A 9,687-nucleotide genomic window follows, 5' to 3' on the forward strand; every position below is an offset into this window, starting at 1 on the left:
AATCAGAGAGACAGGAAAGCCAATTCTTATAACACTGCAAAGAGCCTACAGTTTTTAAAAGAGAAAAGAGCCCTTTCCCTGGAGGAAGTGCAGAGTAATTCACACAAGTTCTTGTTTTAGGGGTGATGCCCACTCAATTTACTTTGATTAATCTGCCTGAGCAGCTCAGCTTAATCTCCTGCATGGCAGAGCAGAGGGCTTCCCTCCAGCCCTTTAAGGCCTCTGTGTGAAAATCTCAAAGCTTTGCTGTTGCCATCCAGGACATAGCAGCTCTGAATGCCACCACAGGGAATATTAGACAGATTGGCTGAAAATCCAAAAGAATACATACGCTATTTAGTCAATGTAGAGTGCTTTAGCACCCTATGCTAAAGCACACCAATACTCACAATTAATATCCAGAACACTGGCAGCCACTGTCTTCACCAAGCAGTAGGTTGAAGGAGGGTTTATAGTTGTCAGATTCAAGAAAAAAGAATCACAGATACTGACATTTGGTGGAGTACTCCATCTCAGTGTAAATGCAGTTACACTGTCTCATCACCCTATGCTGAAGCCCAATACTCAAAATCATGGCTGACATAGGGAATTCGTAGTCTATGCCTGGGAGCATCCTCTGCCAAGCATGTTACCACACATTCTCAGTGGCCCTTCATAGCACACCTATGAGGTAGGTGCTGCTTGAATTGCATTTTGTTGGTGAAGAAATTAAGCCTCAGGGATGCTAAGTAACTTGCTTAAAGTCAACCAGATATTGCAGTGGAGTCCAACAATCCCAAGGCTACCTGAATCTGAAAAGGCTGTTCTTAACCATCATGCTTTAATGTCTTCATTGAGAGTCCAGCCTATTTCAACAATTGCAATTTGTAATAAATGTGCAATTCTCTTTGCTTCACAAGAAAAAAAAATTTTAAAAGCAAGATTATGTTAATGATATATGCATATGGACAATATATTGTTTCTGGTTGGACACTGGATCTCTTTAGCCTCAGATAGCTGTAAAGTCTGTTAGAAATGTGTCTTCTTCCTAAACTCATTGTGTAAACAGAGATTCAGCTGGTCCCGACAGTGCTTGCTTTGAGATTGGTGATGCTTTTGTTGCCATAGACACCAGATTTCAACACACCACTGAGCATGGGGAATCCATTCCGCACAAAGCAATGCAGTCAGCAGATGGGCACCGTAACAGCTAACTGCACATAATGCCATGACCAATATTTGTTTTGCCACCTCTCATTTAGATGATGTTCTCACCAATGAAGTCTGTAAGACTTTGTCTCTCATCTGAAAAACAGCTTCTTTATAAACCAGATAGCCATACTCACACATTAACAGGCCGAAGTCGTTCATTTCTCTGGTTTGGTGAATGGTTAAGGCTATTCAGAAAGGAAAATCTGATCTTACACAGAACACTCTTTTATTCAGCTTGCAAAAAGAAAGATCAAATACTTCTTGAAAATTCAGTTTGTTCAAGTGGCTAGCACCCCAAGAATAATGGGCCTGTTATCTTGGTAGGTTTCCCTAGTAGCTAAAACCATAAAGAAAATAATTAGGAAGAGTTTAGTGATGTGTGCATGTGTGTGTATCTTATATACACATGCATACATATATCTGTGTGCGTGTATGTGTATAATGAGAACAACTTGTTTTTTTTATGAGACAAACCAAACAATCAAGACATGGTACTTGACTGGTGGTCAGAGATGAACTTGTAAAGTTGAATCATGAAGAGAAAGACTTGGACACATCATGAACAGTTGGACCAGTTTACCTAGAGACCATGACCATGTGGGGATACTACAGGACCACCCTGTCACTTGGAGGAAATCCATTGTATATTGTGTTGCAGCCAATCACATGACAAACATCATTTACCAAATTAACCAGCAAAAGTGTAATTAGAGAAGTTAGTAAGAAATTTATATAATCTGTCATTTTCACATTCAAAGGCCAATACATTTAATAAAATTCCATTAAAACAATCTCCTTATAGAGCACTGGGAGTTTAACTATTGGCAAAATAAATAATTAAGTTCATTTAAAAGAATTTTTACTGTGTTTATTTTTCCATTTACTCTAATAAAAAATTATGAACTATGTTCTCTTTAAATATAATACAAATAAGTTTGGGTTTTAGTGGAATGTACATTCACAGATGAAAATATATAAATAAAATGTATCTAAAGCTTTTTGGATTATTTTGAGTAGGTCTGTTAAATCATTGTGATTAGAAAATCAGAAGAAAATGATCATTTTTAATTTAAATTAAATTAGAATTGGAAGAGAAACTGCTTTATGTGATGCAGGTAAAAATCAATTGAATGACTAAAATAGGCGTGGTATCATGATTATCAGGCTCATGTTTTCTGTTTGGGAATGATGTAATAAAATGTCTCTTGAATTATGATGAAATAATTTAAAACTGCTGGGATGTGGTTTGTTTGGGCCTTTAAAGGAATTCTAAAAACTTGCTGTATACAGTGAAAAATTACATCTATTAGGAAAAAGAAATCCATGCATTTGCTCATTCATTCAATAGATGTCAGCAGATTCCTTAAACCTGCAAGGAGATGGACCAGGAAGTGACTCTTTCCTTCAGTATAACCTACAAACCAGAGAGCTGGTATTCTTGCACCTATGGAAGAAGTCATCTTCAGTACAAGAAAAAATGATGAAAATTATGATGTTTGTGGACTCGGTTACATTTGTTGACAGGCAACCCCACAAAATTGGGGAAAAATTGTAATTCAGAGTGTTGTGCTCAAGTTTGCTCCATAAACCAGCAAGAGCAGCATCACCTGAAGCTCAGTAGAGATGCAGAATCTTGGGGCACACTCCGAACCCACTGAGCTAAAAGCTGATTTTTAACAAGATCCATGGGGTTTGTATGCACATTAAAATATGAGGACCACCAATTGAAATCACAGATTTGGCAACCAGCCTGGGGAAGATGGAACCCCATCTCTGCCACTGACTTGCTGTGTGATCTGGAACAAGTTTCTCAACCTCTCCGTGCCTCAGTTTCCCTACTGGATATGATGGCGATAATAATGGTGCCTATGTTATAAGGTTATTGGTAGTATTAAGTGACATATATGTAGAATCTAAAAACGTCTAACTCATAGAAGGTGAGAGTAGAATGGTAATTGCCAGAAGATGGAGGTGGTTGGGGGAAATGGGGAGGGAAAGGGGAGAAGTTGGTAAAAGGGTACAAAGTTTCAGTTACACAGGAGGAATAAGTTCTGATGATGTACTGCACAGCAAGGTGACTATAGTTAATAATAATGTATTCTATACTTCAAAGTTGCTAAAAGTGGATTTTAAATGTTCGCACCACAAAGAAATGATAAGTATGCCAGATGATGGATACATTAATTAGCCTGATTTGCTCATTCCACAATGTACACATGTATCAAAACATCACACTGTATCCCATAAATATATACAATTATTGTCAATTACAAATAATAAAATTTTAACAAAATTACACTTAACTACATTTTGAGAAGTGGCATAATACATGAAAAATGCCTACAAGAGTGTGTGGAAATAAGTGATCAATCATTGTCAGTTTGTATTACATCATTTTATCATTCACTGGGTTCTGGGTCATGGATAACAAAGGGTCTAAGCTGTAGCCCATAGAAGTGCCTGCTTTCTGGTAGATCTGTAATCAGGCAATTAGGAATTGAACCCAGCCTACAAAAATCCAGCTTGCCCAACCCTGCTGCCATTTCAAGCCAAACTTCAGGGTTTACTTAGGCAGTACGCAACACACACCTGCCTGAAAAATGGGGACCACTCAAATCCAAAGACTGAATGAAATCCTACACATGCATTTTGTTTGGTAAAAGTTGAAAGGAATAATAAGGAGACTCAGTTTCTACCCTGGAAAACTCCATCCTAATTTTCTGCTCATCAGTTTGGCATATATTAAAAACTCTGAAGAAACCCAGTGAGAACACAGGCACTCCCAAATGCTGGTGGAGAGAATAGAAATTGATGGAACATTTTTGAAGAGCGATTTGATAATCCTCTATCAAATAAAAAATACATGTAAACTTTGACCCAACAATTGTGTTTTAAAAATTTATCCTACATACTTGCAAAAGCAGGCAAAAATACAAATATAGAAAGACATATATATGTGTGTATACACACATATATATTACATGTATGCATTTTATATATATATATTTTTTTTTTTTTACAGCAGTCCTCCTTTATCCAAGGTTTTGCTTTCCGTGGTTTCAGTTACCAGCAGACATCCAGGGTCCAAAAGTACTATGCAGAAAATTCCAGAAATAAACAATTCATGAGTTTTAAATTTCATGCCATTCTGAGTAGTGAGATAAAATTTTTGGACATCCTGCTCCTTCCCACCTGGGACGTGAATCATCCCTTTTTCCAGCGTATCCACTCTGTAAACCACCTGCCCCTTCGTCACTTAGTAGGAGTCTCTAGGCGTCTTGGGTATCAAATCGAAAAAGCAGTATATATAGCGTTTGTTACTATCCACGGTTTCAGGTATCCACAGGGGGTCTTGGAACATATCCCTGGCAGATACAGGGAGACTACTGTATATGTATATGCATGTATATTATTTATGGCACTATTTATTTGTGATAGCAAAAAAGAAGAAATGAGTCAACCTAAATGTCCATCAATAAGGGTTAAATTATAGTATAACCATTAAATGGAACAAGTATAAAGAATGTTACATCTCTCTATACAATATGCAAAGATGTCCAATGTACATTAAGCAAGAAAGTAAGCTGTATAATATATGTATAATATGATAATTTGTATAAGTGGATAAAATATAGGTATTTTATGGAATAGACTTCTAAAAAAAGAAAAAAATGTTAACTTTTAAAATAAATTTTAAATAAACAATTTAAAGACTCATTTTGTTTTAGATCTTTGATGAGAGAAATAATTTTTAAGAAAAACTAGGAAAAATGCAGTTGCTGCCATAAAATATACCCCCCAAACTTTACTAGTTTAAATCATAATTAATAGCTAATATCTTAGCTTTTATTTAATTGGCAGCTAGCTGACAGCAAAAACAAGATACCTTACAGGTGTCATGATGCATGGAGGTGACCTGGAAAAGGGAAGAGAAACACCAAAGGGAGGAAAAGCGAATGGATAAAGGAGGTCACAAGACAGACCTTGCCAAGGGATGCCAAAGGGCAGATGCTTTGGTAACAACCCAATAGCCATTTCCTTCTTCCTTTTTTCATATCAGAACCTGTGTCCAATGATAGAGGTTAAAAATAAAAACACTAGCCTTCCCAGCCTCCCTGAAACTAGAACTGACTAATGACCAAGTGCTGGGCAATGAGTCAGCAGGGAAATTCTTCTAGGATAGAGTGTTCTACATGACATTAGAAAAAGATGCAGGGGAAAAAAGCCTTAGACTTTCCCTCACTACTTCAGTTAGGGGAACACGATTAGTGTACGATTAGTACTTCAGTTAGGGGAACTACTTCAGTTAGGGGAACAATGAATGACAGCAGCCATCTTACAACATTGAAAGGTGAAACAGCTCAAACACTGAGAATAGCAGAGAAAACGCCTGGAAAGAGCTTGGATTTGGATAACTCTCCTGAGTTGCTGAAACAATCCTGGAGTGGCCTAGTTTTCCACTCCTTGCTAAGTGAGGTAATAAATGTTCTCATTACTTAGATGACTTTTTATTGGGCATTTTGTTATTTACAGCTAAAAGCATGGCCCCTTATACAGCTGCCAACCACCTGCCTTAGAAATGAGCCAAAGACCCAATTAACAACTTTGCAATAATTTTTTGTTGTTGTTGTTTTCAAATCACAGCAGGAAGATAGATACGTCATACTGAGTATCATTTTCTATCTCATATTCAGAATTACCTTAGGTTTTCTGTTAGTAGTAGCAAAAAAGGCTACCATTGATTCAATTTAGCAGCTACTATGTGCTAAGCACTGTGCTAGGTACTTTATCTAGGACTGGTCATCACAGCAACTTCCAAACCAGTCTCCTTTGGCTGAGGAAATAAAATCACATCTACATGTTTCCCGCCTTAATTAAACAATTTAGCATTTCGTTACAAATGTAAACCACAAACCACTAGTTGTACTTGTGACTTTGTCAGCTATAGAAATCACAGATATATGCATACCACACTGCAGCTGTGGAGGGTATCTCAAAATATCATTGACTCATCACTGTTTCAAAAGTATCATCATCCTTTAGCCTGCTGTAAAATCTTATTTAATGTGTTAATAAAGGAGCACATATGCTACTGCTCACACATTTTAAAAATGTTTTGGTAACGGGGTTGCAATATAATTGACTTCCTTTGTAATTCTGTGTGTTTTATTTTATGCATTTAAAAATATTATTCTAAGAAGAGGCCTTGGCGCAAAAGGGGTTTAAACCCCCCATAACCAGTCCCCCTTGTTATCATTCTTAATATTTTCAATCCACTCTTAATACAGAAAACCAGGGCGATCTTTCTAAAAGGTAAGTCAGATCAAGATTTTTCCTCCTTTAAACACAAAACAAATGCAGACCCCTAACTTTGACTAACTTGGGCCTCCAGGATCTGATTTCACCCTGCTCATGTCTCCTTACATGGTTTCAAACTCCTCTATCCCCTGCTCTCTCTCTGCTCCAGCCATGCTAGCCTCCTTCTATTTCTTTGAAATGTCCAAGTCATTTCCTACCTTAGGGGCTCTTGCCCTCTGCCTGGAATGCCTGTTCTTAGAGCAGCCACTTGGTTCCCATGCTCTAGAGATAAGCCAGGATGCTGCCTCCACAGAGCTTTCCTACCAACAGCAGCCCTCCCCTTTCCCACCTGTCCTCAGTTAGTTCCTGATTACATCCTTAAGAGCCCTTATCTAAAACGACTGATGTTATTTTTTTTCTTCACCAACAGAGTTATATTTTTTGTTCACTACTGAACCCAAGCATCTAGTAAGTTGCCTCACACCATGTAGAAACCTGACATTTACTGAATGAATGAATGAATGAAAACCGGAACAAGTCAACAAAGAAGCTCTTATTAATCAATTTACAGGTGAGGAAATTGAGGCTTAACGATGTTAAAATATTTTTCCGACTTTGGGAGGCCACAGCGGGTGGATCACGAGGTCAGGAGATCGAGACCATCCTGGCTAACACCGTGAAACCCCGTCTCTACTAAAAATACAAAAAATTGGCCGGGCGCGGTGGCGGGCGCCTGTAGTCCCAGCTACTTGGGAGGCTGAGGCAGGAGAATGGCGTGAACCCGGGAGGCGGAGCTTGCAGTGAGCCCAGATCGCCCGCACCGCACTCCATTCTGGGTGAAAGAGCGAGACTCTGTCCAAGATCACTCAGTGGCAGAATTATTATTTTAACTGAGATCCTAGGTCTCCCCCGAATCCCTCTGCCATTGTCCGCTACATTTCCACCAATCAGTGGAAAGCCGAATGGGCCCAATATAAGTTTTTATGGCATGATTTCTTGAGACTTCAATGCCCCATTGCTCAAGGATATCTGCCTAAGAAATCCTTGGAGCTACTCCAGGAAAGCCAAGTTAAGTGAAAATACATGCCTGGAGAGAGGGATTCTCTGTCTCTTGCCACATACACATACATCTTTTTCTTATATCTGAACCTTATAAACATGAATACACACAACAAAATCAAATAAAAAGAAAAGAACCTAGAAAAGGGTAAACTAAGGAAGAAACAAATTAGATAAACCCAGGGGAAACGTCTACACATAAATATAGATCTGCTAAGGTACTGTATGCTAGCTTATATGGACCACAATTCTAGCCATACACTCCCTAGTAGCCAACACAAAGTGAGAAACAGAATCAGTTACATGACATATTTTGAAGATTTTTAAAATTCAATTGCCAGGAGTCATACAACTATTACTGTCTCTACAATCTAAGAGCAATTCCTCTTGTGAGTCTTTAGAGTGAAACGTAGGATATGGCAATCAGCATGCTAAACTACAGACCTTTTAAATAAACATATCAAGCTTCATAGAATGGTGTCTTATAGTATGCCTTAATAGAGGTGGCAGGTATAATGCCAAAACCTATGCAGCACAGTATTGCCTTGCTATTCAAAGCATGCTCTATGGACCCGCAACATCAGTATCACCCAGGAACTTGCAGCTCTACAAGATCTGCGGGTGATTCCTAAGCACAATAAAGTTTAAGAAGCACTGCTTTATTGGTTGAGCTTAAGCCATGAAAAATAATTGGAAGAAACTATAATTCATTCATTCATTCATTTAACAAATATTTACTGAAACTTTGGCAGTAGGAAAGGATTTCTTTAAACGTGACACCAAAACTACCACCATAAAGGAAAATATTGATAAATGGGACACCACTAAAATTAAGTGATATTTGCAAACACAAAGCTGGGCATCTAAAAATGTGTCAGGCATTCTTGGCAATGAACATCAATGAAACCAAAAATGTCTATCCTTATGGAGCTTACATTCTAATCGGCGAAGACATAAATAAACAATTTAAGTAAAACAAATCACGAAAGGGGGATAAGTTGAGGGTGGGGTTGCAATTTTAAATAGGGTAGTCGGGAAAGGCCTCATTGAGGAAGTAAAGACCTATACAAGGCCAGGCACAGTGGCTCATGACTGTCATCCCAGCACTTTAGGAGACTGAGGTGGGCAGATCACTTGAGCCCAGGAGTTCCAGAACAGCCTAGGCAACATGGTGAAACTCTGTCTCTACAAAAAATACAAAAAATTAGCCGGGTGTGGTGGCACATGCCTGTGGTGTCTCCTACTTGGGAGGCTGAGGTAGGAGAATCACCTGAGCCCAGGAGGTCGAGGCTACAGTAAGCCATGGTTGCACCACTGCACTCCAGCCTGGGTGACAGAGTGAGACCCTGTCTCAAAAAATATATATATATAGATCAGGTGCAGTGGCTCATGCCTGTAATCCCAGCACTTTGGGAGGCCGAGGCGGATGGATCACCTGAGGTCAGGAGTTCGTGAGCAGCCTGGCCAACATGGTGAAACCCCATCTCTACTGAAAATAAAAAAGATTAGCTGGGCGTGGTGGCACACGCCTGTGATCCCAGCTACTTGGGAGGCTGAGGCAGGAGAATATAGCTTAAACCTGGGAGGCGGAGGTTGCAGTGAGCCAAGATCACGCCATTGCACTCCAGGTTGGGCAACAAGAGCGAAACTCCGTCTCAAAAAAAAAAAAAAAAAAAAAAAAAAAAATATATATATATATATATATATATAGACCTATACAAGGTCAGAGATCTAGCTATAAATATCTAGGGGGAGTGTTCCAAGTAGAAATAACTATAAGAACAAACACACTGAGGCAGAAAAGTAACTAAAACAGGAAGATGGCCAGTGTGGTTGAAGAAGAATGAGCAAAGAGTAGAGTAGGTGTGTAGGAGGCTAGATCATGTGGGGCCTTCTCAGCTATTTTTAAGAATCATAACTTTAACTGTGAGATGACAAGCCACTGGAGAAAAAGTAACAGGGAGCCACTGCAGTATGTTGAGCAGGGAAATAACATGATGAAAAGTGTCTTTTGAAATATTCGTTTCTTAGAGGTAGATGGAACGGCTTGAGTGGGAGATTCTAGCTCAAAGTATATTGCACCAATCCCAATATATGGTGATTCATTCATTCAACTATTTATCAGGTGGCAAAGATGTG

This window comes from Pongo abelii, chromosome X, assembly GCF_028885655.2.
Source record: "Pongo abelii isolate AG06213 chromosome X, NHGRI_mPonAbe1-v2.0_pri, whole genome shotgun sequence".
NCBI classification, from domain to species: Eukaryota; Metazoa; Chordata; class Mammalia; order Primates; family Hominidae; genus Pongo; species Pongo abelii.